This window comes from Amblyomma mixtum, chromosome 8 (genome assembly GCF_055824585.1).
Source record: "Amblyomma mixtum isolate Tamu chromosome 8, ASM5582458v1, whole genome shotgun sequence".
Classification (NCBI taxonomy): Eukaryota; Metazoa; Arthropoda; class Arachnida; order Ixodida; family Ixodidae; genus Amblyomma; species Amblyomma mixtum.
Window position 1 is genome coordinate 128255155 of NC_143019.1, and position 24606 is coordinate 128279760.

The 24606-nt window shown below is 48.9% G+C and overlaps 14 non-coding genes across 14 annotated transcripts; all 14 read right to left on the reverse strand.

Annotated features, from left to right (window-relative positions):
• Positions 1–4777: 4777 nt before the first annotated feature.
• Positions 4778–4849, reverse strand: TRNAT-UGU (transfer RNA threonine (anticodon UGU)). Its single transcript has one exon. It is a non-coding gene; the product is annotated as a tRNA-Thr (tRNA).
• Positions 4850–4917: 68 nt separating this feature from the next.
• TRNAT-UGU (transfer RNA threonine (anticodon UGU)) lies at positions 4918–4989 on the reverse strand. The gene has a single exon. It is a non-coding gene; the product is annotated as a tRNA-Thr (tRNA).
• A 68-nt stretch (positions 4990–5057) lies between these two features.
• On the reverse strand, positions 5058–5129 carry TRNAT-UGU (transfer RNA threonine (anticodon UGU)). The gene has a single exon. It is a non-coding gene; the product is annotated as a tRNA-Thr (tRNA).
• A 68-nt stretch (positions 5130–5197) lies between these two features.
• TRNAT-UGU (transfer RNA threonine (anticodon UGU)) lies at positions 5198–5269 on the reverse strand. Its single transcript has one exon. It is a non-coding gene; the product is annotated as a tRNA-Thr (tRNA).
• A 68-nt stretch (positions 5270–5337) lies between these two features.
• Positions 5338–5409, reverse strand: TRNAT-UGU (transfer RNA threonine (anticodon UGU)). The gene has a single exon. It is a non-coding gene; the product is annotated as a tRNA-Thr (tRNA).
• A 68-nt stretch (positions 5410–5477) lies between these two features.
• On the reverse strand, positions 5478–5549 carry TRNAT-UGU (transfer RNA threonine (anticodon UGU)). The gene has a single exon. It is a non-coding gene; the product is annotated as a tRNA-Thr (tRNA).
• Positions 5550–5617: 68 nt separating this feature from the next.
• On the reverse strand, positions 5618–5689 carry TRNAT-UGU (transfer RNA threonine (anticodon UGU)). Its single transcript has one exon. It is a non-coding gene; the product is annotated as a tRNA-Thr (tRNA).
• A 68-nt stretch (positions 5690–5757) lies between these two features.
• Positions 5758–5829, reverse strand: TRNAT-UGU (transfer RNA threonine (anticodon UGU)). Its single transcript has one exon. It is a non-coding gene; the product is annotated as a tRNA-Thr (tRNA).
• A 68-nt stretch (positions 5830–5897) lies between these two features.
• TRNAT-UGU (transfer RNA threonine (anticodon UGU)) lies at positions 5898–5969 on the reverse strand. The gene has a single exon. It is a non-coding gene; the product is annotated as a tRNA-Thr (tRNA).
• Positions 5970–16896: 10927 nt separating this feature from the next.
• TRNAT-UGU (transfer RNA threonine (anticodon UGU)) lies at positions 16897–16968 on the reverse strand. Its single transcript has one exon. It is a non-coding gene; the product is annotated as a tRNA-Thr (tRNA).
• A 68-nt stretch (positions 16969–17036) lies between these two features.
• Positions 17037–17108, reverse strand: TRNAT-UGU (transfer RNA threonine (anticodon UGU)). The gene has a single exon. It is a non-coding gene; the product is annotated as a tRNA-Thr (tRNA).
• A 68-nt stretch (positions 17109–17176) lies between these two features.
• Positions 17177–17248, reverse strand: TRNAT-UGU (transfer RNA threonine (anticodon UGU)). Its single transcript has one exon. It is a non-coding gene; the product is annotated as a tRNA-Thr (tRNA).
• Positions 17249–17316: 68 nt separating this feature from the next.
• On the reverse strand, positions 17317–17388 carry TRNAT-UGU (transfer RNA threonine (anticodon UGU)). The gene has a single exon. It is a non-coding gene; the product is annotated as a tRNA-Thr (tRNA).
• A 5158-nt stretch (positions 17389–22546) lies between these two features.
• On the reverse strand, positions 22547–22618 carry TRNAT-UGU (transfer RNA threonine (anticodon UGU)). Its single transcript has one exon. It is a non-coding gene; the product is annotated as a tRNA-Thr (tRNA).
• Positions 22619–24606: the final 1988 nt, after the last annotated feature.

A 24606-nucleotide genomic window follows, 5' to 3' on the forward strand; every position in this document is an offset into this window, starting at 1 on the left:
ATGCTCCCGGTCTCTTCTTCCCCGTCAATTTTCGTTTCCTGCACTGCCAGGACGTCAATGGCATGCTCAGTTAAAAGGCGGTACACCTGGCTCTGCTTCTTCTTTCTTGCCAGTCCCCTGACATTAAGTGTACCGACTTTTATGGGGAACGCATGAGCCATTTTCATGCAGAAGAAAGAGGCCGGGAACATGGTGCTTACCCTTCGCGTCTACCGCTTGGCTAGACGACATCATTGACACCGGAGCCATCCGGTTCTGGTGCCAGGCCTGGCTGCGGGCGCGATTTGTGGAGGGCTCTTCTCTCCGTCGACACATTTGGTCGTGGCCGGATGGACGACCGCCGTCCTTGCGTCGTTTTTGCCGGCGGCTCCTCGACGCTGGGGGCATCCGCCTTGTCTTCTTCGGTTCCGGTCTGGGCGTGTGGCCGCTTCGCTGGTGCAGGGACGCTGGTCGTGCGGGCGCCGCTCTGGTCAAGGTTCTCCTCGGTCAGAGTCGCTGGCTCGGTTTCTGGGAGCGCCGGCACGCTTACTTCATCACTTGACGCCTCCGCCTCCTTTCTAGAAGGTTCCGCCCCTTCAGGTTTGCGTCCGGCATCGCTGCTGGAGGGTCCCGAAGAGCCCGTCGAGCCTGCTTGCTTTTCAGGTTCCTCTATGCCTTTCACAGATTCTTCGGCCTCGACTACATCCATGAGAAGTTCCGCAGAGTCGTCTTTCGACGCACCGCCCGCGGCCACCGCGTAAGAGCGAACACACTCGTTATCCGCGTGGCCGTACCGCCGACATTTCGTACAGCGGGGAACCTTGCATTCACGCCGCACGTGGCCCGTACCATGGCAGCGCAAGCACTGCATTGGACGCCCAGGCGCCACAACAAGAGCCAACTCTCCGGCGATGCGTACCTGGTGTGGCAGGTCTTTCACTTTCAAGCCGGGCTTCAATTTCAGTAGGACAGTTCTTGTCGTTGAGCTCTTGTCATTGACGCCTTGTGTCCGCCACCGCTCGCGCGTAACGTCGGTAACTTTGCCAAACGCCGCGAATGCCTTCCGGATGTCGTCGTCGGCCACGCCGTGAAGCATCCAGTGTAGCCACAGCTTCACCTGCTGGTCTTCCGGGTCGATAATGAGGCAGCGGCGTCTCTTAACTTGCAGCTCGTTGAAGGCGAGCAACTTCTTTGCTGCCTCCGTGTTCGGCAGGGTAACCGTCCACACGTGGTTGATTTGGTACGCCCCCAACGCGACCACGTCGGGGACCGTACCGGTCTCGGCCAGGGCGTCACGGAAGTCCTCCACCCGGAACGGCCTCGCTCGCACGTCGCCATGAAGAAAAACGGTGTTGAAAACAACACGTCCTGTTGGCAGTGCCGGCAAAATAATCTGGTAATCCTTATCATCGCAGTCATCGATCCTGTTTCCGCGGCCGTCAAAGGCCGCTATCGCCGCTCCGCTGGAGCCCATGACCCTGCGATCCGTTCAGCTCGGCTGCCGGAAGCAGAATACCACTGAGCTATAGCGGCCACTGTTCAGGGCCGAATAATTCTGTGACACAAAGTTGTGGCACAAAGATCACACAAAGTGTGATCGTCCCCGCAAGCCACATGTTTGATGAGGCCCAATCAAAGTAGACATTGCAAGCTGCAGCCGATTTGACAGTAATTTAGCAAAAATCTTATAATCTACATTAGAAAGCGTGATTGGTCTGTAGCATTCTACAAATCGAAGTTTTTCCTTATTCTCGGTTTTTGGTATAAAGACAATATGACTTTTCGTAAATGACTGAGGCAGAAATTCAACATCAATACTTGTCTCAAAAATTTGGAGCAGGACAGGGGCTAGAACGGATTTAAATGCCTTGTAAAATTCTCCTGAGAGGCCGTCAGGCCCCGGAGTTTTCGAAAGCGACAATTGATCAATTGCATCTTGCAATTCACCCAAACTTAAAGAGCCACTTATTGCCTTGCACTCATCCTCATTGAGTGGGTTAATCATGGACACCAATCGCGCTATATGATGATCATCAGCAGTGCTAGACGTGGCAGCAAACAGAGAGCTATAGTGGTTTCCAAACTCGGTAACTATGACATCTGTACTTGTGACCAGGGCACCACCACAGTAGAGCTCAAATTCGCTTGGCAGGCACGTGACGACGCTCATCTAGCAAGGCCTGTCTAGTAGGCTCCTCAGAGTGCAGAGCACGCTTGCTGCGGGATCGTACACGGGCCGCACGATAGCGTTCTGCATCAAACTTCTGAAGGTTGCACTTAACAGCACCAATTTCCTCTGTGTACAAGCCAGGAGCCTCACATTCAAGCGCATGCAGGTTATAAAGACTCTGAAGTAACCGTTTCTCCTCACCATGCTTAAGATAAGACTTCACGGAGCCGATCTCAATAGCTATGCTACGAACTTCTAGCTTAAACATCTCCCAAGCTGCAAATAATGGGACATCCATGACCAAGGAAGATTCCAAAGTTGTCATCACTCGCTGCTGAAAATGCTCATAATTTAGAAGCTCGGAATTAAGCTTCCACAGTTCCCACTGCGGCTTAAATTTGGGACGGGCGCATTCTCCAATCCGCGCAATGGCCGTAGCATGATCTGAGAAAGAAACAGGCTTGACATCACATGAAATGTGCCGTTTAAGGAGATCTACGGAAACGTAAATGCGATCAAGGCGTGAATGTGAGGCTCCTCTGATGTATGTGAAGGCGGATGGCAATCCGGCATCAATTAAACCTGCGTTTTCGGTAATAGACAATAATATACCAGAGCTCTTATCGGCGTTTTGGTTAGGGCCTGTGCGATCGCGTGGGTCGCACACACAGTTGAAGTCACCCATGAAAACGACATAACGATCACATCCTAGGAGAGTTGCCATGGCATGAAAAAAAATCTGTTCGTTGCACCGGATTATTTGAAGCATACACATTGATAACCCTCCACGACTCGCCATGCAGTCGAAAGTCACAACATATCAGACGCCCTTCTATGTCAACCTGGTATTTAAAGTCAGAAATAGGTAGACTCTTCTTTAAGAAAAGAAAGCAACCTGCCGAAAGACCCACTGAGTGCGACACACAGACGTTGTAATCTGTTAGGAAAGGTCGCAGGGCTATCTCTGTATCCACTTCACTTTCTATCTTAGGTTCTTGAATAGCGACAATGTCTAGCCGATTGCCCCAAAGCAATCGGCGTAACTGTACCTGTTTCTGCCTTGAACGGAGTCCACATATGTTGAGTGTTGAGACAGTCAACTGCTGGTTAGACGCCACGGTGGCTAACTGGAGCTTCAATCAGGCATCCACGGTGTCTGGGGGCATCACTCCGGAAGGTGAGACCTGCCTAGAGTTGACGCCCTTTCGCCTTGATCTGGAGCGCCGAGGAGGTTTCTTATTCTTTGACTTTCGATGGCGGGACTTGTGCTTGGCGGGGACACTGTCCTCCTCAGAGGAGGCAGAACTCGGAGACACACCGCGCTTCGAGGCCGCACTTGAAATTTGCTCTTCGGCATCACAGTTGCCGTCGGGGAGTGAAGTGCCAGGTTGGCACTCTGTTACCTGTGTGGCACATCCGGCAGGAGCCTCAGAAGATGTCGCAGTGCAGACACTCGACGCCGGAGCCACACCGTCGTCCTTGTCTTCCTCTGGCCCACGCACAGCACAGGCACGTGCTCCAAGAGTGCCATCACTGACACTACATATAGCTGGAGCCTGCTCCGCCAGGCATCAACGCTCATCATCTGCAGACAGCTGCTCCATCCGTGAAGGCTGGGTAGGCTCATGCTGCACAGCAGGAACGGGGCCAGACAGCGGGTCAGTAGTCGCTGAGTCAATGGGCGCAACGGCTGGCGTGCCACCAGCAGCATCCAAAACTTCTGTTGCGTCCATCAAGTGCTCCTGCAATGCGTCGTCCATGGCACGGGTGCCACCTCGTATCTTATCAGCATACGACACTACGCACTCCTCTGTAGCATGGCCGAAACGCTGACAATCATCACACCGAGGAGTGCGGCAATGACGGCGTATATGGCCAACCTTGTGGCAACGGAGACACAGTGGTGGCCTTCCTGGCACTAAAACCACACATTGTACACCGCAAATTGTCAAAATGTGAGGCACGTCATTGACAGTGACGCCATCAGCAAGAGTCAAGGCAACGTCTCGATTCAAGGTGCGCATGCCCTCGATTTCTGGAACCCTCCAGTGCTCCACTGTGATAGACGTAATCGTTCCGCAAGCACGAAGGGCGTCCCGAATGTAAAAATCTTCAAGATGTTCAGGGAGCCAAAGTATCTTGAGCTTTACTGTCTTCGGTTCCGGGTCAATCACTAGACAACGGCGGTTTTTCACTTGTAACTCCTGAGTGCTCACGAGCTTAGCTTTCGCTAACGCTGTCTTGCATGTTATCATCCATACTTGAGACATCTGAAACTGTCCGATAGAGCTGATGTCACAGAGGTCAACGACGCCCCGTAAGGCATCTCTGAAGTCCTGGGCACGATAGGGACGGCCAGCAAGGTCCGCATGCAGAAATACGGAGTTAAAAACCAGCTTACCAGCAGGCAGACGGGGAAGAACAGTACGGTAAGTATTACTGGCAGCAGAAGCCGCAACAGTACCTCGGCCAAGGGCCGATTTATCCATTTCTGCGGAGAGCATCAAAAACGCGACCGTTCGGAACGCCGTCTTCGTCTTTCTCCCTGAGCTACAGCGGCCACTGTTCACGGCCGATTAATTCTGTGACACAAAGTTGGCAACTTCGTCTGGGCCAAAAGAAAAGGGAAGCCGCCAGTGAGGTTCGAACTCACGACCGCTGGTTTACAAGACCAGCGCTCTACCACTGAGCTATAGCGGCCACTGTTCACGGCCGATTAATTCTGTGACACAAAGTTGGCAACTTCGTCTGGGCCAAAAGAAAAGGGAAGCCGCCAGTGAGGTTCGAACTCACGACCGCTGGTTTACAAGACCAGCCCTCTACCACTGAGCTATAGCGGCCACTGTTCACGGCCGATTAATTCTGTGACACAAAGTTGGCAACTTCGTCTGGGCCAAAAGAAAAGGGGAGCCGCCAGTGAGGTTCGAACTCACGACCGCTGGTTTACAAGACCAGCGCTCTACCACTGAGCTATAGCGGCCACTGTTCACGGCCGATTAATTCTGTGACACAAAGTTGGCAACTTCGTCTGGGCCAAAAGAAAAGGGAAGCCGCCAGTGAGGTTCGAACTCACGACCGCTGGTTTACAAGACCAGCCCTCTACCACTGAGCTATAGCGGCCACTGTTCACGGCCGATTAATTCTGTGACACAAAGTTGGCAACTTCGTCTGGGCCAAAAGAAAAGGGGAGCCGCCAGTGAGGTTCGAACTCACGACCGCTGGTTTACAAGACCAGCCCTCTACCACTGAGCTATAGCGGCCACTGTTCACGGCCGATTGATTCTGTGACACAAAGTTGGCAACTTCGTCTGGGCCAAAAGAAAAGGGAAGCCGCCAGTGAGGTTCGAACTCACGACCGCTGGTTTACAAGACCAGCCCTCTACCACTGAGCTATAGCGGCCACTGTTCACGGCCGATTAATTCTGTGACACAAAGTTGGCAACTTCGTCTGGGCCAAAAGAAAAGGGAAGCCGCCAGTGAGGTTCGAACTCACGACCGCTGGTTTACAAGACCAGCCCTCTACCACTGAGCTATAGCGGCCACTGTTCACGGCCGATTAATTCTGTGACACAAAGTTGGCAACTTCGTCTGGGCCAAAAGAAAAGGGAAGCCGCCAGTGAGGTTCGAACTCACGACCGCTGGTTTACAAGACCAGCGCTCAACCACTGAGCTATAGCGGCCACTGTTCACGGCCGATTAATTCTGTGACACAAAGTTGGCAACTTCGTCTGGGCCAAAAGAAAAGGGAAGCCGCCAGTGAGGTTCGAACTCACGACCGCTGGTTTACAAGACCAGCGCTCTACCACTGAGCTATAGCGGCTTTTTTTTTCTTTATTGCCGATTTTGACACAGAACCAAAATTACAAAAAAAATGTACACCTCAGCCCAATGCGGCTGATACAAGGGTGATTAAAATCTTTTCAATACAGCCCAGTCGTCTAATACAGAGAGCCACTCAGGCTGTTCAGCTCGCGCTCGGTATACTTCTCTCAGGCACACAACACTTGCAATGAAGTTTTCTCGCACAGACCGCACGTTTACATCTGCATGCCGCACCTGCATTCTGGTTTTCCACAGGCTGTGGAGGCTGACCAGCATCAGTAAGTCATAGGGCACTCCTGTTTCATTTTGAATGGGCAAAAATCTAATACCGTATGGGTCCAGGGGTAGATCTTTCTTGATAGTTCTTTGGAGGACGTCCCAGTGAAAGATGGGGTCCCAACACTCCAGGAATACGTGTTCTATTGTCTCGGGCTTCTTGCATAGGATACAGTTAGTTGTCCAGGGGACGAAAATCCCCTTTTTGTTCAGCCACGTTTTAACAGGGAGCGTATTTGAATGTAACTGGTAGAAAAACGTTTTCATAGATCGGTTAACTCGCATGCTTTTAACTCTTTTTAGAATATCCTGCCCTGGACTCCCACGGTGCAGGCTTCGGTAAAGAGGAATTGCCATCATTACATCCACTAATTCCTTATACAGCTTTTTTTTTGAAGCTTTACTCAAGTAGTCAAGAGAAAACCGCACTTGGAGAAGCCTGAACGAGAGTACAACCTCTCTCATGTACCCCACGACGGAACCACGCATATTCTCACTCGAAGACACCACAATTTCAGGAAGCAACCTCTGCAATCGTAGCTGAATAACAGTCCGCAAAAAACTGTCCGACTGGTCACGGAGGAACATAAATCGTGATACAACCTGGCGTAAAAACAAATGAACAAGACCAAGGCCACCACCTTTGACAGGAATAAACAAATTGGTGCGACTGGTTCACCCCCATGTCGACGCCCAGACAAAAACAGCAAAGACACGGTGAATTCTTTGAATATGGGATCGGGGTGCACTCAATACATTCATTAGGTACCATATCTTTACCATATCTTTGACACAAGGAAAATGTTACAGACAGAGGCGCGCGAAAACATCGATAGCTGCCTCCCTTGCCACGAGTCGGCCTTCTCCTTCGCCCTTGATGCTTCATCGTTCCAGCAGTCATTGGGATCCCGATAACATTCGAGAGGCACGCCCAGATACCGCGTTGGCAGTTTTGACCACTGCAACCGACAGAAGTGTTCCGGTGCATCATCCCAATTACCGTGCCAAAACCCACAGCTCTTGTCCCAGTTTATCAGGCAGCCAGTTTGTTGACAGTACTTTTCGACTAGGCTGGTAACTTCAGTAACACTGTCCTTGTTTGAGCAAAAAATGGCAATATCATCTGCATAGGCGAGGACTTTCATATGGGATGACTGCAGTTGAAAGCCGGAAATACGGTTACTGTTAATTATGGCCAAGCAGAGTGGCTCTATGTAAGTCGCGACCAGTAGGGGCGAAAGAGGGCATCCCTGCCTCACTGAAGAATTAACTTCTATTCGGTCTCTCAACTCCCTATTTACGATTACTCGCGTGATGCAGTTCGCATAAGCCATTCTCACGCCTTCCGCTACAACGCGCCCTACGTTCAAATGGTCAAGAATGCAAAAAAGAACGTCATGTGAAACCCGATCGAAGGCCTTCGCAAGATCCAACTGAATCATTGCAAGGCGCACCCCAAGGGCGTCACTGCATTCCAGTATGCTACGTGCAACGTGTATGTTTGTTGCGATGCTCCATCCTTTGATGCCACAAGTCTGGTGTGGTCCAACCAATGTTTTGATTACGCCCTGTAATCTCTTTGCTAGAACTTTCATATATATCTTGTAATCTACGTTGGTGAGGCTTATCGGCCGATAAGAGCCCACCAACAAGCGCTTCTTCGGGTCATCTGTTTTGGGAATCAGGACAATGTGTGACGTAGTAAAAGATAGTGGAACTTTTTTTGCGCTCGTACGCCTCAGAGAGCACATTGAGCAGAAACGGAGCTATCATGCATTTGAATTCTTTGTAGAAATTGGCGCTTAGTCCATCTGGGCCAGGTGCTTTTCCGTTTTGCAATTCATCTATCGCGAATTCAATTTCTCCGACACTAATTGGCATCTCAAGGCGCACCTTAACTTCATCCTCAAGCCTTGGCAATAGGGGCAAAAAATGAACCAGAAATGCTTCATCCATCTCCCGCTTATTTCCGAGAAGGCCGTTAAAGTGGTCCATTATAACCTTCTGGATAACTTTCGTGTCGCTAGAAACTTCAGCCCCGTGTCTTATCTGCGCGATTTCTTTCTGGCGAATGTAACGCTTTTCGTCGGACAAAGCCCGTTTAGTCGGCGTGTCACCAGTCCACAATTTCACAGACCTAGAGCGAATGACGGCTGCTTTGTACCTGTCTGTGTCTATTTGTTCAAGCTGGCTTTTACTCCTCTCAATTCTTTTGTGTTGTGTTGTTGTGTTGTGTTGGGTTTTATGGCACATAGGCAGCTAAGGCCATCATGCGCCAAGCTCAGGGTATATAATGAGTTTTCTGTAGAATTTTCAAAAATGTTAAAAATCATCGCTGGTGTAGATGGCCTAATAATACTGTATTACCTAGTAATAAGGGAAGAAACGAAATTCAGACATGGCTAATGTTAAAAGCATTTAGAAGGTCAGGTAGTCTCAGCGCCTATCCTTGCCTGGGCAAGGATCCCGAGGCTCCCAACCAGACAAATAAAAACCTCAGCCTTCTTCTCATGAATGAGAAAGTAGCTGAGGTGTATCACCTAATAAGGTGAACTAGCGGATCGAAATTTACAGTTTTTCAAGCACGTCTGCTTCTTTTAAAAAGCTAAAAAGAGAAGGTATGTTAACAATGGCATTATCATCTAAAAGCAGTGCTGGGTGAAAAGGAATGCATTCGTTATAAAATTCGGTGAAGTATTTTTTTCTTAGTTTTTCCAGTTTCGCACAAGAGAATAAAATGTGGTTAACGGTAAGTTCATCTCCGCATTCTTCGCAAACAGGTTTGTTTTGTTTTGTTAGCAGGAAGTTATGTGTAAGGTGAGTGTGGCCTATTCGGAGACGGCAGAGAATCCCTTCCTTGAAGCGTTCCTGGTGGTCACACGACCTCCATTCCCCTAAAACCGGCTTTACTAAGTGTAGCTTATTATTGACTTCACTGTTCCAAGCCGACTGCCATTTCTTCCTTAATTTCCGTTGTACTAATTTTATGCAATCGTTAAAAGGTATGTTTACTTTTTTCGTTTCCATCCTACGAGCTTGAGCAGCGCACAAGTCTGCTTTCTCGTTCCCTTTTATTCCGATATGACTCGGGACCCAGCAGAGTTTTATATTTTGTCTTTTAGCTGCGGCTGTTACTATGCTGTGTATAATGTCACCAAGAATAGGAGTGGTAGCGTTTCTAGCGTGGAGAGCTTTAAGCACACTTAAGGAATCTGTGTAGATTATACTGTTTGTGAGGTGCTCCTTTAATATTTTGTCTATGGCCAGCCAGACTGCGTAACATTCTGCAGTGAAGATGGATGCGCAATTTGGAAGTCTTACTGTTTTCTCCGAATTACCTTGCACCACTGCACTTCCTACGTAAACATCTGTTTTTGAGCCATCTGTATAAAAATCTGTGAACTTACTGTATTTTTGCTCGAGTGCAAGAAATTCTTGTAGTATATGTTGTCGTGGAGTTTGTTTTTTATGAAATTGAGTAAGGGTGAAATCACAGATTTTAGGAAAATTGTACCATGGAGGCAGTGGGTCTTGTCTTCGAGCAATGTCGGGTAATGCATCTTGTAGGCCGAGGTTTTGGCACATCTCTTCAAAACGCAGCAGGAGTGGTCTGATAGCTAGTGGTTTGTTATTAAACAGTGTTCTCGATGGGCAATTTGTAACAATAGGGTAACAGATATGTTTTGGTAGGGAACGGATTTTTAGAACGTATGAGCATGTGAGTATGCTTCTTCTATCTGTAAGAGAGGGTTCATTTGTTTCAACGTAAAGACTATTTATGGGTGATGTCCTGTAAGCGCCAGTTGCAAGACGTAAACCTAAATTGTGCACTGGGTCCAGTCGTTTCAGGTACGATGGCCTTGCTGAACCATATACTATACTGCCATAGTCTAATGAGGATCGTACCACAGAGCGATAAATTTTTAGAAGGCCTGCCCTGTCAGAACCCCAGTGTTTATGTGAAAGGACTTTGAGTATGTTCAGTGATCGGGAAGTTTTCTTTTTTAACGTGTTAATATGAGGCAGGAAAGTGAGTTTTCTGTCAAATGTTATGCCTAGAAATTTATGTTCATTTTCTACTGGTAAATCTATTTCATTAAGGTGTAGGGTGGGGTCTGCCTGCAAGCCTCGTTTGAGTGAAAACAGAATGGCCACTGTTTTCTGTGGGGAAAATCGGAAACCATTTCTGTCTGCCCATGTTGTCAGTTTATTGATTGTTAGCTGTATTTGTCTTTCACATGTTGATATGTTAGAGGATGTGTAAGCTATCTGGAGGTCATCTACATAAAGTGAATACATGACAGACCTTGGTATTATTTTGTTAAGAGAATTCATTTTTACAATAAAAAGAGTTGTGCTTAAAATACATCCTTGAGGCATTCCATTTTCCTGAATAAAATCCCTCGAAAGGGTTGAGCCTAGACGGACATTAAATGAACGGTTAGTCAAAAAGTCTTTAATGGAGTTCAGTATTCTGCCACGGATGCCAAGCTCAGCTAAGTCCTGGAGGATCCCGAACCTCCAGGTAGTATCATATGCTTTTTCTAAATCAAAAAAGACTGCAAGACAGTGTTGTTTGTGTATAAAAGCTTGTCTGACTGTATTTTCCAGACGGACTAGGTGATCTGTAGTTGAGCATCCCTTTTTAAAACCACACTGGTGGATATCAAGGAGTTCACAGGATTGAAGAACAAAGGTTTGTCGTATATTTAGGACACTTTCGAAGGATTTGGCGAGGCAACTAGTCAGGGCTATGGGTCTATAACTGCTAGGAGAGGTTGGGGGTTTACTAGGTTTAAGAAGCGGCACAATAATAGCTTTTTTCCAGGCCTCAGGTATTTTTCCCCATATCCAAACTTTGTTAAAGAACTTTAAAAGTGCTTCTACGGCAGGTTGAGAGAGATGGGCCAGCATTTCGTAGTGGATTTGGTCGGGTCCTGGAGCGGTTTTTTTACCAGCAGACAGTACTGTGTTAATTTCTTGGAGGGTAATCACACTGTTATATTTTTGGTTTGCCCCTCCACTAGTTGGAAGTCTTTGTTTTTCGGCTGTGTTTTTGTATTTTAAAAAAGACTGCGCATAGTGTGATGAACTTGAAACTGCTGCGAAATGTTCCCCCAATATGTCTGCCTGTTCCCCTATGCTTGTTTGTGTGCCAGGTGTTGTCAATAAAGGAATTGTGAACGGTGAAAAGTTTCCATTTAATTTTCGCACATGTTCCCACATTTTTTTAGAAGTGGTGTGACTGTTTATAGAAGAGACGTAAGTTTGCCATGATTTTTTCTCGGCACTACGACGGACGTACCGAGCTTTAGCTCTTGCTTTTTTAAAATTTATGAGATTCTCATGAGTCGGATACCTGCGAAATTTACCCCAAGCTCTGTTTTGTAATTTTTTTGCTTCCTTGCAGTCTTTTGTCCACCATATTTTATGATTTTGTTGCACCACTCCTGATGACTGTGGAATAGCTGTGAGTGCGGCAGTTATGATACAATTAGTGAACTTTTCATTTATCTGGTCGATGGAGAGATTATCTAAAAGTATATTTTCTAAATTTGCCTTTTCTTTAAAAAGTGACCAGTCGGCGAGGTGAAGCTTCCAGCGCCGTGGCCTTGTGGGGATTATTTCCGGTGGGGATGCTAAAGTGATTAGTATAGGGAGGTGGTCACTGCCATATGGGTTGTCAATGATATCCCATTTAAAATCATTAAAAACAGAAGGTGAGCTAAATGACAAGTCTAAAAAGGACATTTTCCCCGAGGTAGGGGAGCAGTAGGTGGCTTTTCCTGTATTTAAAAGACATACATTGTTTGTGATGATAAAATCTTCGATTATTTGACCCTTAGAGTCACAGCGCTCGCTTCCCCAAAAAGGGGAGTGAGCGTTGAAGTCCCCAACAACTAGATACGGTTCTGGAAGTTCATTGATCAGTTCTTGTAAATCGTGGACTGTTAATGTAAAATGTGGAGGAATATATACAGAACAGATAGAAATTGTTTTATGGCTGACGACACTGACCGCAACGGCTTCAAGTTTTGTTTTGAGTGTGATTTCTCGAGCAGGGACGCCGCTTTGCACGACAATCGCAACGCCTCCAGATAGTCTATTTGCGTGCTCACGATCGTGTCTAAAAGTTTTATAATGTTTCAGGATATTTGTATGTTGTGGACCTAGATTTGTTTCTTGAAGACATAAGACTACGGGCGAGATTGACCCTAGGATATCTTTTATGTCATTGTAGTTCCTCAACATTCCTCTACAGTTCCACTGAACTAGAAAAGCCATATTTATGTTTGGGATAGGAACGATTGGGAGTTTACTTATTTTCTGGGGCCGTTATAGTGGCCCTGCCTTTTTTCCGCTCAAGAGAGCTGTTCCGCCGCTCTAAAGCAGGCGGACTGTGGGATACGTCCATCACCTCGCGACAGGTGCTGGACGACCGCGGGGAAGCCGCGCGTGTGTGAGTGTCAGGTCTCCCCCGACGGGGGGAGGTCCTGCGGGATGTCGACCCATGGGCCGGCACTCCCTGGCTTGGAGTTGGCAGAGCAGCTTTCGCTGTCCCTGCCTGGGGCGTGGGTGGCCCTGCTACAGGCACAGTGACACTGGCCTCGGCAGGTGCCGGAGTGCTGTGTGGTGCTACGCCCCTGCGCACCACATCAGCGAAGTTTGCTTTTGCTGAGAAGGAGAATGTATTTGTAACTGCAAAACGCCTTCTGGCTTCTTTAAATGAAATGTTTTCTTTTGTCTTTATGGTAATGATTTCTTTCTCTTTTTTCCAGGACGGACACGCCCTGGAGTACGCAGCATGGTCTCCTTCGCAATTTGCGCAGCGTAGTGCTGCGTCACATTCCTCAGACTGGTGGTCCTTTGATGCGCATTTCGCGCAGGTTTTGCGGCCGCGGCAGCTCTGCGAGCCATGGCCAAACTTCTGGCAATTGAAACAGCGACGGGGGTTGGGTATGTAGTGTCTTACGTTGACTTTCAGGTACCCTACTTCGATTGTTTCGGGTAAGCTGCTGGTGTTAAATGTAAGGACCATGTGTTTAGTGTCTATTTCCTTGTTATCCTTGCGGATTTTGATCCTATGGACGTCAATTACATTCTGGTCGGAGAGTCCTTGAAGCATTTCGGTTTCTGCAAGGTGGATAAAGTCAGCTTCGGAGATAACGCCTTTGACTGAGTTGAGGGATCGGTGGGGAGTCACGGAGACAGAGATGTCCCCTATGGAATCGATGTTTGCAAGTTTCGAGCACTGGATGCTCTCGCGTAGTTCGAGGAGTAGGTCGCCGCTTGACATTTTGGATACCTTGTAGCCAGGCCCTAAGGTATCTGTTAAGCATTTGGTAACAAGAAATGGGGATATGATTCGGGCTTGCTTTTGTTCACAGTTACTGTGTATAACATGAAACTTAGTGAAAGTGGGCTTCTTTTTCATGAAAAAGTCTGATGCTTCGTTCCGCACTCTTTTAAGAGAGCGATCGGGTTTGGAAAGGGGGGGAGCCATAAAAAATTGATGTTTTTCGGTCATGGTGCCAGCCACCCACCATGGAGTCCAACAAGGGGACGCGACAGGAACTTGAAAGAAAGTCCTGCCCACGCCAGCTGTACACCTTAACTATAACCTAATATGACTCAACACAGGGTAGTTGGTCACACACGGTTAACCCTCGCCGCCAGGAAAAAGAGGAAAAAACCAAGAAGGGAGGAGGATACAGGAGAGTTGTAAGAAAGGAGATAGGAAAGTGAAAGATGGAGAGGAGAACAGGAAAAGGCGACTGCCGATTTCCCCCGGTCGGGTCAGGCCGGAGGTGCCGTCTACAGGAAGCTGGGGCCAAAGTGGTGTGTTGCCTCCGCCGAGGGGCCTTAAGGGTCCAAACGCTCGGCATCGACTCAACCACCAGGATCCCCTTTTCCCCGGACACGGCGATGCCACGCACGGCTAAGCGCGGATGCTCGGGTCCGTGGTGACGCATTGTTCACCATCATCCCCCTGTGGGGATGTCCCTGCGGATGCTCGGGTTAACCCCGTGGTGTCGCCACTCACCAACGTCTGCATGCTGCAGACGCCTCCCTGCGGGGATCTCAATTCTTTCAAAAAAAGGCCGGGCTCAGAACTTTCCATGCAGGTCAGGAATTTTAACTGCTCATTCAATTCAGTTTCTTTTTCTTTCTCTTTATGCTTATTAAGACAACTCTTTTCTATTGCTTTGCGTTTCACCCATTCTTTGAATTCTTCCCACTGAACAGCCAAGCTGTCAGTCTGCGTCTCTAGCAAGCTGTGCAGTTCATTTGTAGTTTCATTTATGAAATCTCTGTCTTCCAACAGCTTAGCATTAAATTTCCACAAGTGCCAGTTAAAAGAAGTATGTTTCTTTTTTTCACCAAAGGTTGCGATTACGAGGCAGTGGTCGCTGAATGCAACAGGCTGAACATCAGAGTCCATGCAGAGATGCACGAGTGCCGCAGACACATACTGCCTATCCAATCTAGCATGGCTGTCACGCTGGAAATGTGTATATTGAGGGCTATTACCGTAAGTAAACATTTCGCCGATGTCTTCTAAACAATGGTCAGGTACAATACTATTCAATAATTGAGCACTTTTTTCGCGCACTGGCAGGCGCTTCATACGGTCCGCCGCTGCACAAACACAGTTGAAATCACCCAACACCAGCAGGGTTCTGTCACAAACAAAATAATATTCAAGGCGATTGAAAAACTCTTGGCGTTCGGCTTCAACGTTTGGTGCATACACACAGATAACTCGCCAACACACATTAGAAAAAGTAAAATCAACGACAAGAAGACGCCCACTGGTACAAGAGAAAACTGACTCTACAATAATGCCTAGATTGTTGCGCATAAAAATAACGCATCCGCCCGAGGTGCCAACAGAATGACAAACACAAACATTGAAGACTGGACGAAAGTGGGACACCATACGATCAGTAGCTTCCTCACTTTCTATTTTCGTCGCCTGTACAGCTACTATATCAAGCGCGTTGCCAGCAAGTAGACGATTCAGCTGACATTGGCGCCTCCTTGCACAAAGGCCTCTGACGTTCAAAGTTGCTACGCGCAGAGCTGTATCTATTTTCATCGCCATGCACTTGGAATAAAATGCCATTGAGGTACAGCGCCCACTGTACAAAATTTTGCAACATTTTCTAACTCACAGTGTGCAGTGTACATGGTCGTTGATCCAGGAATCCGAGTGCTGACGTCGGGAACCCACACGAATGTCCCTCCCCAACCTTTCCGGACCAAGGCACACTGTCTGCTGGGTACTTCCCACCACAACAAAGGAAAAAACAAAAACAAAACACGAAACCTCATTGAGCAGCTACGGAGGCGGTTTCCCCGCCTGCCGGCGTTCAGCCGAGATGTTCGGCGGGGGCTTCAACGTGGAGCGTCGAATCCCCGATGTTCTAAGCGGCGGCTCATCACCACCCACACAAGGCTGCGGCTTCTCTCCGACGCTCTCATCATGGGAGCGTTTCCCGGCTGGAAGACCGGCAGCTTCCTGGCTGAAGTCCATGGCATCGGTGCTGATAGCCTCCACATTCTCCGGAGATTCGACCGCGGCTTTCGTCACGTCTTCCGCCTTGTCAACAGTTCCTTGCTTCGGTTCAAGGCCCACATCTTCACTAGGCTTTACAGCACTGCTCGTCTTCGAACTCTTTTTCGATAGAGGCGTCAGCGAAGGTGCCTTTTGAGCTAAAACTTGGCCTGTTGCCCTGGCTGCCTCCTCTGCATCCGCCTCGTCCATCAGCAACTCAGATGAGTCTTCACTGTTCCCGGGACCGACAATGCTCGCGTAACTGCGAGCACACTGGCCGTCTTCATGCCCGAACCGTCGGCAGGCACCGCAACGAGGGACCCGACACTCTTTGCGGATATGGCCTGTACCTCGACAGCGGAGGCACAACGGAGGCCTGCCCGGGACGACAACCAGCGCTAGCTCCCCGCCGACGTTGAGCTGATGCAGCAAGTCGTCAAGCTTCACGCCAGCTTTTAACTTCAGTGTGATGAGTCTGGTGGTTGAGCCCTTCTCCGACACGCCTTGTACTCGCCAGCGCCCTCGGGCCACTTCAGAGACTTTTCCGTATGGCGCGAAGGCGACACGCACGTCCTCGTCAGGCACGTTGTAGAGAAGCCACTGCAGCTTCAAACGCACATCCTGGTTCGCAGGGTCAATCACCAGGCAGCGCCGTTCTTTCACACGAAGTTCACCGATGCTGGAAATCTTCTTCACTGTTTCGGCTTCTTTGAATGTGACCGCCCAGACATGGCTCATGCGATACGCCCCCAGGGCGATAACGTCCGGGAGCAAAGAATGCTGAGCCAACGCGTCCCGGAAATCTTCCACCCGATACGGGCGGGCCGAGATATCCGCGTGCAAAAAAACTGTATTCAAAACGTAACGCCCTGTAGGCAGCCCTGGTAAAACAACCTGATACATACTTTCTTGTTCAGCAGACCTGTTACCGCGGCCAGACACGGCCGCTGAAGCCGCTCCAACGGAGCCCTGCATCCGTTCACTGGCGTGGCCGGAAGCAGACTCCACTGAGCTATAGCGGCCACTGTTCACGGCCAATTAATTCTGTGACACAAAGTTGGCAACTTCGTCTAGGCCAAAACAAAAGGGGAGCCGCCAGTGAGGTTCGAACTCACGACCGCTGGTTTACAAGACCAGCGCTCTACCACTGAGCTATAGCGGCCACTGTTCACGGCCAATTAATTCTGTGACACAAAGTTGGCATCTTCGTCTAGGCCAAAACAAAAGGGAAGCCGCCAGTGAGGTTCGAACTCACGACCGCTGGTTTACAAAACGAGCGCTCTACCACTGAGCTATAGCGGCCACTGTTCACGGCCTATTAATTCTGTGACACAAAGTTGGCAACTTCGTCTAGGCCAAAACAAAAGGGCAGCTGCCAGTGAGGTTCGAACTCACGACCGCTGGTTTACAAGACCAGCGCTCTACCACTGAGCTATAGCGGCCACTGTTCACGGCCAATTAATTCTGTGACACAAAGTTGGCATCTTCGTCTAGGCCAAAACAAAAGGGAAGCCGCCAGTGAGGTTCGAACTCACGACCGCTGGTTTACAAGACCAGCGCTCTACCACTGAGCTATAGCGGCCACTTTTCAGGGGCGATTAATTCTGTGACACAAAGTTGGCATCTTCGTCTAGGCCAAAACAAAAGGGAAGCCGCCAGTGAGGTTCGAACTCACGACCGCTGGTTTACAAGACCGGCGCTCTACCACTGAGCTTTTTTTTTTTTTATTGCCAGGATTATAGTCAAAATGAAAGGCTACAAGGCGTTAAACATATCAGCCACACTTGGGCTAACATGACACAAAAATTTTTTCAGAGACACCAATGCATCCAGACAAGCAATCCATTCTGGTGGATCAGGGAGCGCTCGACAAACTTCTCTGAGACATACGATACTTTCGATAAAGTGGTCTCTGACAGAACGCGCGACAGGTTCGGCATGTTCAAACTGCATTCTCGTTTTCCACAGCGCGTGGAGGCCCAGGACCATGATAAGATCGTACGGTATATCGTCCGAAGCGTCTACCGGCAGGAATCGTATTCAATATGGGTCAAGAGGCAACTGTTTCTTTAATGTGCGCTGGAGTACATCCCAATGGAAAATCGGGTTCCAGCAGTCTAGGAATACGTGCTCTATGGTTTCGGGCTTTTTGCATAAAAAGCAGTTTGTTGACCGCGGTATGAACATGCCTTTTTCCTGAAGCCAGGTCTTAACTGGAAGTGTGTTGGTATGTAGCTTAAAGAAAAAGGTTTTAACTGAAGGTAATATTGGCATTTTCTTTACTCTTTTGAGTACGTTTTGTCCAGGGCGTCCACGGTGTGGTAAACGGTATAACGGTACAGGTAGCATGGTGTGAACAAGGTCCTTATACAGTTTCTTCCTACTAACACTGCACAAGTAGCCTTGTGAAAACCGCACGTTTAACAACCTGAACGCGAGCACTACTTCGCGCAGATAACCAGTCACAGCGCCACATGTGTTCTCACATGACGTCACAATGAATCCTGGGAGAAGTCTATGTAGCCTCACCTGCATCACGGTGCGGAGAAAGGGGTCATTTTGATCCCTTAAGAAAAGAAATCGTGACACGACTTGCCGCAAAAACAAGTGAACCAGACCTAGCCCACCACACTTGACTGAGATAAACAAATTAGTTCGGCTAGATCTCTCCCAGGTCGAGGACCAAATGAAAATAGCGAGGACACGATGGATTTTTTGTATGCTCGTTCGCGATGCACACAACACGTTCATCACATACCATATTTTGAAATTAGGAAGACATTGGAGACAGTCGCCCGGGAAAACATTGACAGCTGTCTTCCCTGCCATGCATCAGCCTTTTCTTTTGCCTTCGTTGTTTGATCGGTCCAGTATTGTTCAGGATCACGATAACACTCGAGGGGCGCACCGAGGTATGGCTTAGGAACTGTTGACCAATGAAGGCGACAAAACTGCTCCGGCGTGGCGTCCCATTCTCCATGCCAAAATCCATAACTTTTCTCCCAATTTATCTCGGCTCCGGTGTATTCGCAAAATTGTTCAACAACAGCTGTGGCTTCTTTAATGCTTTCTTTGTTTGCGCATAATACGGCGATATCATCCGCGTAGGCCAAGATTTTTATTTCTGCCTCACGTACTCTATATCCTGTTATGCGTTCATTGTTTGCAATTGCCAAACATAGCGGCTCAAGGTAAGCCGCGAACAGCAAGGGCGAAAGAGGGCATCCCTGCCTCACCGACGAGCGAACGCTCAGGCTGTCTGTCAGTTCCCCGTTTACGATGATTCGCGTTGAGCAGTCAGTGTACGCCATTCTGACGCCTTCAGTGATAACGCAGCCTACGTTAGAATGCTCTAAAATGCAGAGCAGAGCCCCGTGCGAGACACGGTCGAAGGCTTTGGCCAGATCAAGCTGCATCATCGCAACGCGCTCGCCAAAAGCGTCGCAACACTCGAGGACCGTTCGCGCGACATGCACGTTTGTTGCAATGCTTCGGCCTTTGATGCCGCAAGTCTGATGCAGCCATACCAACTTTGTTATAACGCGCTGAAGTCGTGTCGCTAAAACCTTCATAAATATTTTGTAGTCCACATTGACAAGGGTTATCGGGCGATAAGACCCTGGCAAGAGACGTTTTGCTTCATCGTCACTCTTTGGTATCAGCACGACGTGTGACGTTGTGAATGATAAAGGAACTCGCTTTTTGTCGTATGCCTCAGTGATGACATTGTGCAAAATCTGAGCAACAGAACAGTTGAAAGCTTTATAAAAGGCAGCTCCTAGGCCGTCAGGCCCGGGTGCTTTACCAAGGGACAGGTCATCTATTGCGCGTTCTATTTCACTGACGGTTATCGGTTCTTCCAGTTGCGTCTGTACTTCTTCGTCCAGCTGTGGCATAAAGGAAAGAAATTCTTTCTGGAAGCTGTCTTTCGTATCACGTGGGTGACCTATCAAGTTCCGAAAATGCTCGGCCATCACTGTCTTGATAACCTTTTGGTCAGTCGTGATCTCGTTTCCGTTGGCAAGCTGCCGGATTTCTTTCCGACATGCGTATCTTTTTTCGTCGGATAGTGCGCGCTTTGTTGGCGTTTCTCCCGCCCACAGCTTCTCGGATCTTGCTCGTACAATTGCCGCTTTGTATCTTTCTGTGTCTATAGTTTCGAGCTGTGTTTTCACCCGCCTTATTTGTTCAGTACATTTACCGGGCTGAATGTTTTCCATGCTTATCAAGAATTCTAGTTCCTGGCGAAGTTTTGTTTCGTTTTGTTTCTGGTTGAACTTAATAATGCTGCTTCTTTCGATGGCTACTATTTTAACTCTTTGTTTAAACTCTTCCCATTCAACTCCGAACTGGTTTGGCTCCAGTGTGAGCAACTTCTCTAATTCTTCAGTTACTGCGCTAACAAATGCATCATCTTCCAAAAGCTTCACGTTAAACTAGAGGTTCCAGTTGAAGTGACTTTTGTTTTGCCTCCTTCCAAACGTTGCAGTTACCAAGCAGTGGTCACTGAACTGAACTGGTTGCACTTCATATGATGCACATGAAGAAACCAGTTCGGGTGATGCGTATAATCTGTCTAATCTCGCGTGGCTGTCACGCTGAAAATGGGTGTACTGAGGACGTGTACCATTCGTCAATACGCTACCAATGTCTTCTAAATCATAATCATGCACCAGGGCACTTAATACTTCTGCGCTCTTGTCCCGAACTCGTGTGCGTTTAGCGCGATCATCCATTGTACATACGCAATTAAAGTCGCCCAACAATATCAACACTTTGTGACAGTTAAGGTAGGCTTCAACACGTTCAAAGAAAGATCGACGCTCGGTCTCAACTTTGGGTGCATAGACACAAATGACACGGAAAGATAAATCATAAACAGAAAAATCAACAACCAAAAGGCGACCACTTTGGCATGACAACACTGACTGTACACAGATCCCCAAGTTATTACGGATGAAAAGGGCGCAACCACCTGATCCACCATTCGCATGACAAACGCATACGTCGAAATGCGTACGGAAATTGGACACCATTCGGTCGGTCAGTTCTTGGCTTTCGATTTTCGTCTCTTGTACGGCAACTAAGTGTAATTCTCTATCAAGAAGAAGGCGGCTTAGCTGACACTGTCGCCTTCTTTCACCTAGCCCCCGGACATTTAACGTTGCTACGCGTAGCATTTCCCCGAGATTAAGAGCCATGGTAACACAATGGAATGGTGCTCATCCCCGGAAAGAATTCTCGCTCTCCAGGTCTGTGTGCCCATATACACACCGCAAGTCTGCCAACCAAATATACACTGAGGCATGCAGGAAGAACCTTGGTGCCAACAGCACCTCGCCTCGACACGAAAAGAAAACGGCACATCGACACAGCCATAGAGCTTAGAAATCCCCCCGTTCCCATTATGACGAAGGCAACACAAAGCTACGGAGGCGGTTTACCCGCCTGCCGAGAGTCGACCGGAATGTTCGGTCGCGGCTTGAACGACGCCCGCCTACCTGGCGTTTTCTGCGGCGGCTCGTCCCCGCCGCTTTCGTCCCGCTGCTGCAGCATGCTGGTGGTGTCTTCATGCGTCCGCTTCCCGGCTGCGGGACTCGCTGATTCACGGGACGTGTCCATGTTCTCTGCCGCGGAGTGGTCGTCGCTCACGTGCGGTTCAGGCTGCTTTTTTTCCTCGCCTTTCGGCGTAGCCACGACGTCCTGGCCAGGCGGTTGTTGCTGTTCCGCGGCGTTTGCCACAACGACAGGTTTCTGCGTAGTTTGCAGTTGAGGCTGAGTTGCCGTTGGCAAATGCGCTGCTTGTCTGCCTCCCGCCGACGATAACTCCTCGACGTCCGCCTCATCCATTAGCAAGTCGGACGTATCCTCCTTGCTGCCCAGTCCGGTGACGCTGGCATATGTCCGCTCGCACTGGCTGTCTTCGTGTCCGAAGCGCCGGCAGGCACCACACCTTGGGATGCGGCACTCGCGGCGAATATGACCCGTGCCGCGACAGCGAAAGCAGAGCGGAGCCCTGCCCGGCAAAACCACGAGGGCCAGCTCACCTGCAACACTTAGCTGATGGGGCACATCGTCGATTTGCACTCCAGCATTCAGCTTCAGTGTCACGAGCCTGGTGGTAGAGCCCTTGTCGGTCACTCCTTGGACCCGCCAACGCTCTCGGGCGACTTCAGTGACTTTGCCGAACGGGGCGAAGGCGACGCGTACGTCCTCATCCGGTACACTGTGGAGAAGCCAGTGCACCTTCATGCGGACGTCCCTGTTGGCCGGGTCGATGGCGAGGCAGCGCTGCTTCTTCACTTGCAATTCACCAATGCTGGCTAGCTTCTTCGCCGTTTCAGCGTCCTTGACCGTGACAGCCCAAACATGGCTCATGCGGTACGCCCCCAAGGCGATAACCTGGGTGAGCACCGACTGTTGAGCGAGGGCGTCGCGGAAATCTTCTACCCGGTACGGGCGAGCACTTACGTCCGCGTGCAAAAAAACTGTATTTACAACGAACGGACCTGTAGGCAAACTGGGCAGAACAACCTGGTACTCACTATCAGTTGACATAAACCTGTTTCCGCGGCCAGACATGGCCGCTGTAGCCGCTCCAACGGAGCCCGTCATCACACGTCCGTTCGCTTCGGCGCCCGGAAGTGGAATCCCCCACTGAGCTATAGCGGCCACTGTTCAGGGGCGATTAATTCTGTGACACAAAGTTGGCATCTTCGTCTCGGCCAAACCAAAAGGGAAGCCGCCAGTGAGGTTCGAACTCACGACCGCTGGTTTACAAGACCAGCGCTCTACCACTGAGCTATAGCGGCCACTGTTCAGGGGCGATTAATTCTGTGACACAAAGTTGGCATCTTCGTCTCGGCCAAAACAAAAGGGAAGCCGCCAGTGAGGTTCGAACTCACGACCGCTGGTTTACAAGACCAGCGCTCTACCACTGAGCTATAGCCTTTTTTTTTTCTTTATTGCCGACTTCGACGTTCACAACAATATACAATTGCTAAAACGTGTCATCCAGGCTTTGGCTGACACGACATGTTAAAATTTTTTCAGTTGCGTCAAACCGTCAAGCACATCAACCCATTCTGGCGGTTCAGGTAGTCCTCGATACACTTCTCTGAAACGTACAACACTTTGAATGAAGTGTTCCCGTACAGAACGAACTTCTACATCAGCATGGTTGAACTGCATTCTTGTTTTCCACAAGCTGTGCAGGCCCAGGAGCATAATCGCATCCAATGGAATGCCATCTGCGTCGTGGCACGGTAAAAATCTTATGCCATAGGAATCTAAGGGTAAGTCTTTTTTTAAAGTCCTTTGAAGAACATCCCAGAAGAAGATGGGGTCCCAACAGTCCAAAAAAACGTGTTCTATGGTTTCAGCTCTTTTGCATAGAAAACAGTTAGTTGACCAGGGAATGAAGATGCCTTTATCTTGCATCCATGTTTTGACTGATAATGTGTTAGTGTGAAGTTTAAAGAAAAAGGATTTGACTGATGGCGATACTGGCATCTTCTTTACTCTCTTAAGAACATATGCTCCTGGGCCTCCACGTTGTGGGAAACGGTACATCGGTACAGGTAGCATTATGTTCACTAAATCCTTATAAAATTTTTTTCTCCCTACGCCACACAAATATTCCATAGAAAATCGCACATGCAACATCCTATACGCGAGTACGACCTCTCGCAGATACCCTCTCACGGCCCCACCCATGCTTTGGCACGAACACACAAGAAACTCTGGAAGAAATCGACCTAGCCGAGTTTGCACTACGGTGCGTAGGAACATATCGTTTTGATCTCGGAGGTACATAAAACGCGAGACCACTTGTCTCAAAAATAAGTGTGCAAGTCCAAGCCCACCTTTTTTCACGGACAAAAACAAATTTGTTCGACTGGTCCTCTCCCAAGTCGAAGACCAAATAAAAACGGCAAAAACACGATGGATTTCTTGAATGTTGACCCGCGCTGCGCTCAGCACACTCATCACATACCATATCTTTGCGGCAAGGAAAATATTACAAACAGTGGCATGTGAGAACATGGACAATTGTCGTCCTTGCCAAGCATAGGTTTTTTCCTTGATTTTCGCTGCTTGCTCATTCCAGTACCGATCAGGCTCTCGGTAACAATCAAGTGGTACTCCTAGATATACTGTCGGAATGGTGGACCAGCGCATTCGAGAATAGTAGTCGGGCGTGACTTCTCAACTGCCATGCCAGTACCCGTAGCTTTTTTCCCAGTTGATCTGAGCCTCAGTGGATCTACAGAATTTGTGAACTACATCTGTGGCTTCACAAACACTCTCTCTATTTGAACAGAAAACTGCAATGTCATCGGCATATGCCAAGATTTTCACTTGCGCTGACTGCAGCCTGAAGCCCATTATGCGGTCGTTATTCTGGATAGCCAGGCAAAGTGGCTCAAGGTAGGCCGCGAATCGCAACGGTGACAATGGAGAACCCTGCCTCACAGAAGACCGCACTTGCAGGCTCTCTGTGAGGTCACCGTTGACAACAATTCGAGTTGTACAATTTGCCTAGGCCATTTTCACGCCCTCTGTTATTATCTCGCCCACATTCGAGTAATCTAATATGGCCAAGAGTACTTCATGGGAAACACGATCAAAGGCTTTTGCCAGATCCAGCTGCATCATCGCCACTTGGTCGTCAAAAAAGTCGCAGGATTCCAGCACGGATCGCGCTACGTGTATGTTAGTGGCGATGCTTCGCCCCTTTATGCCACATGTCTGATGTTCCCCTACCAGCATGGTTATGACTCCCTGCAATCTTTTTGCC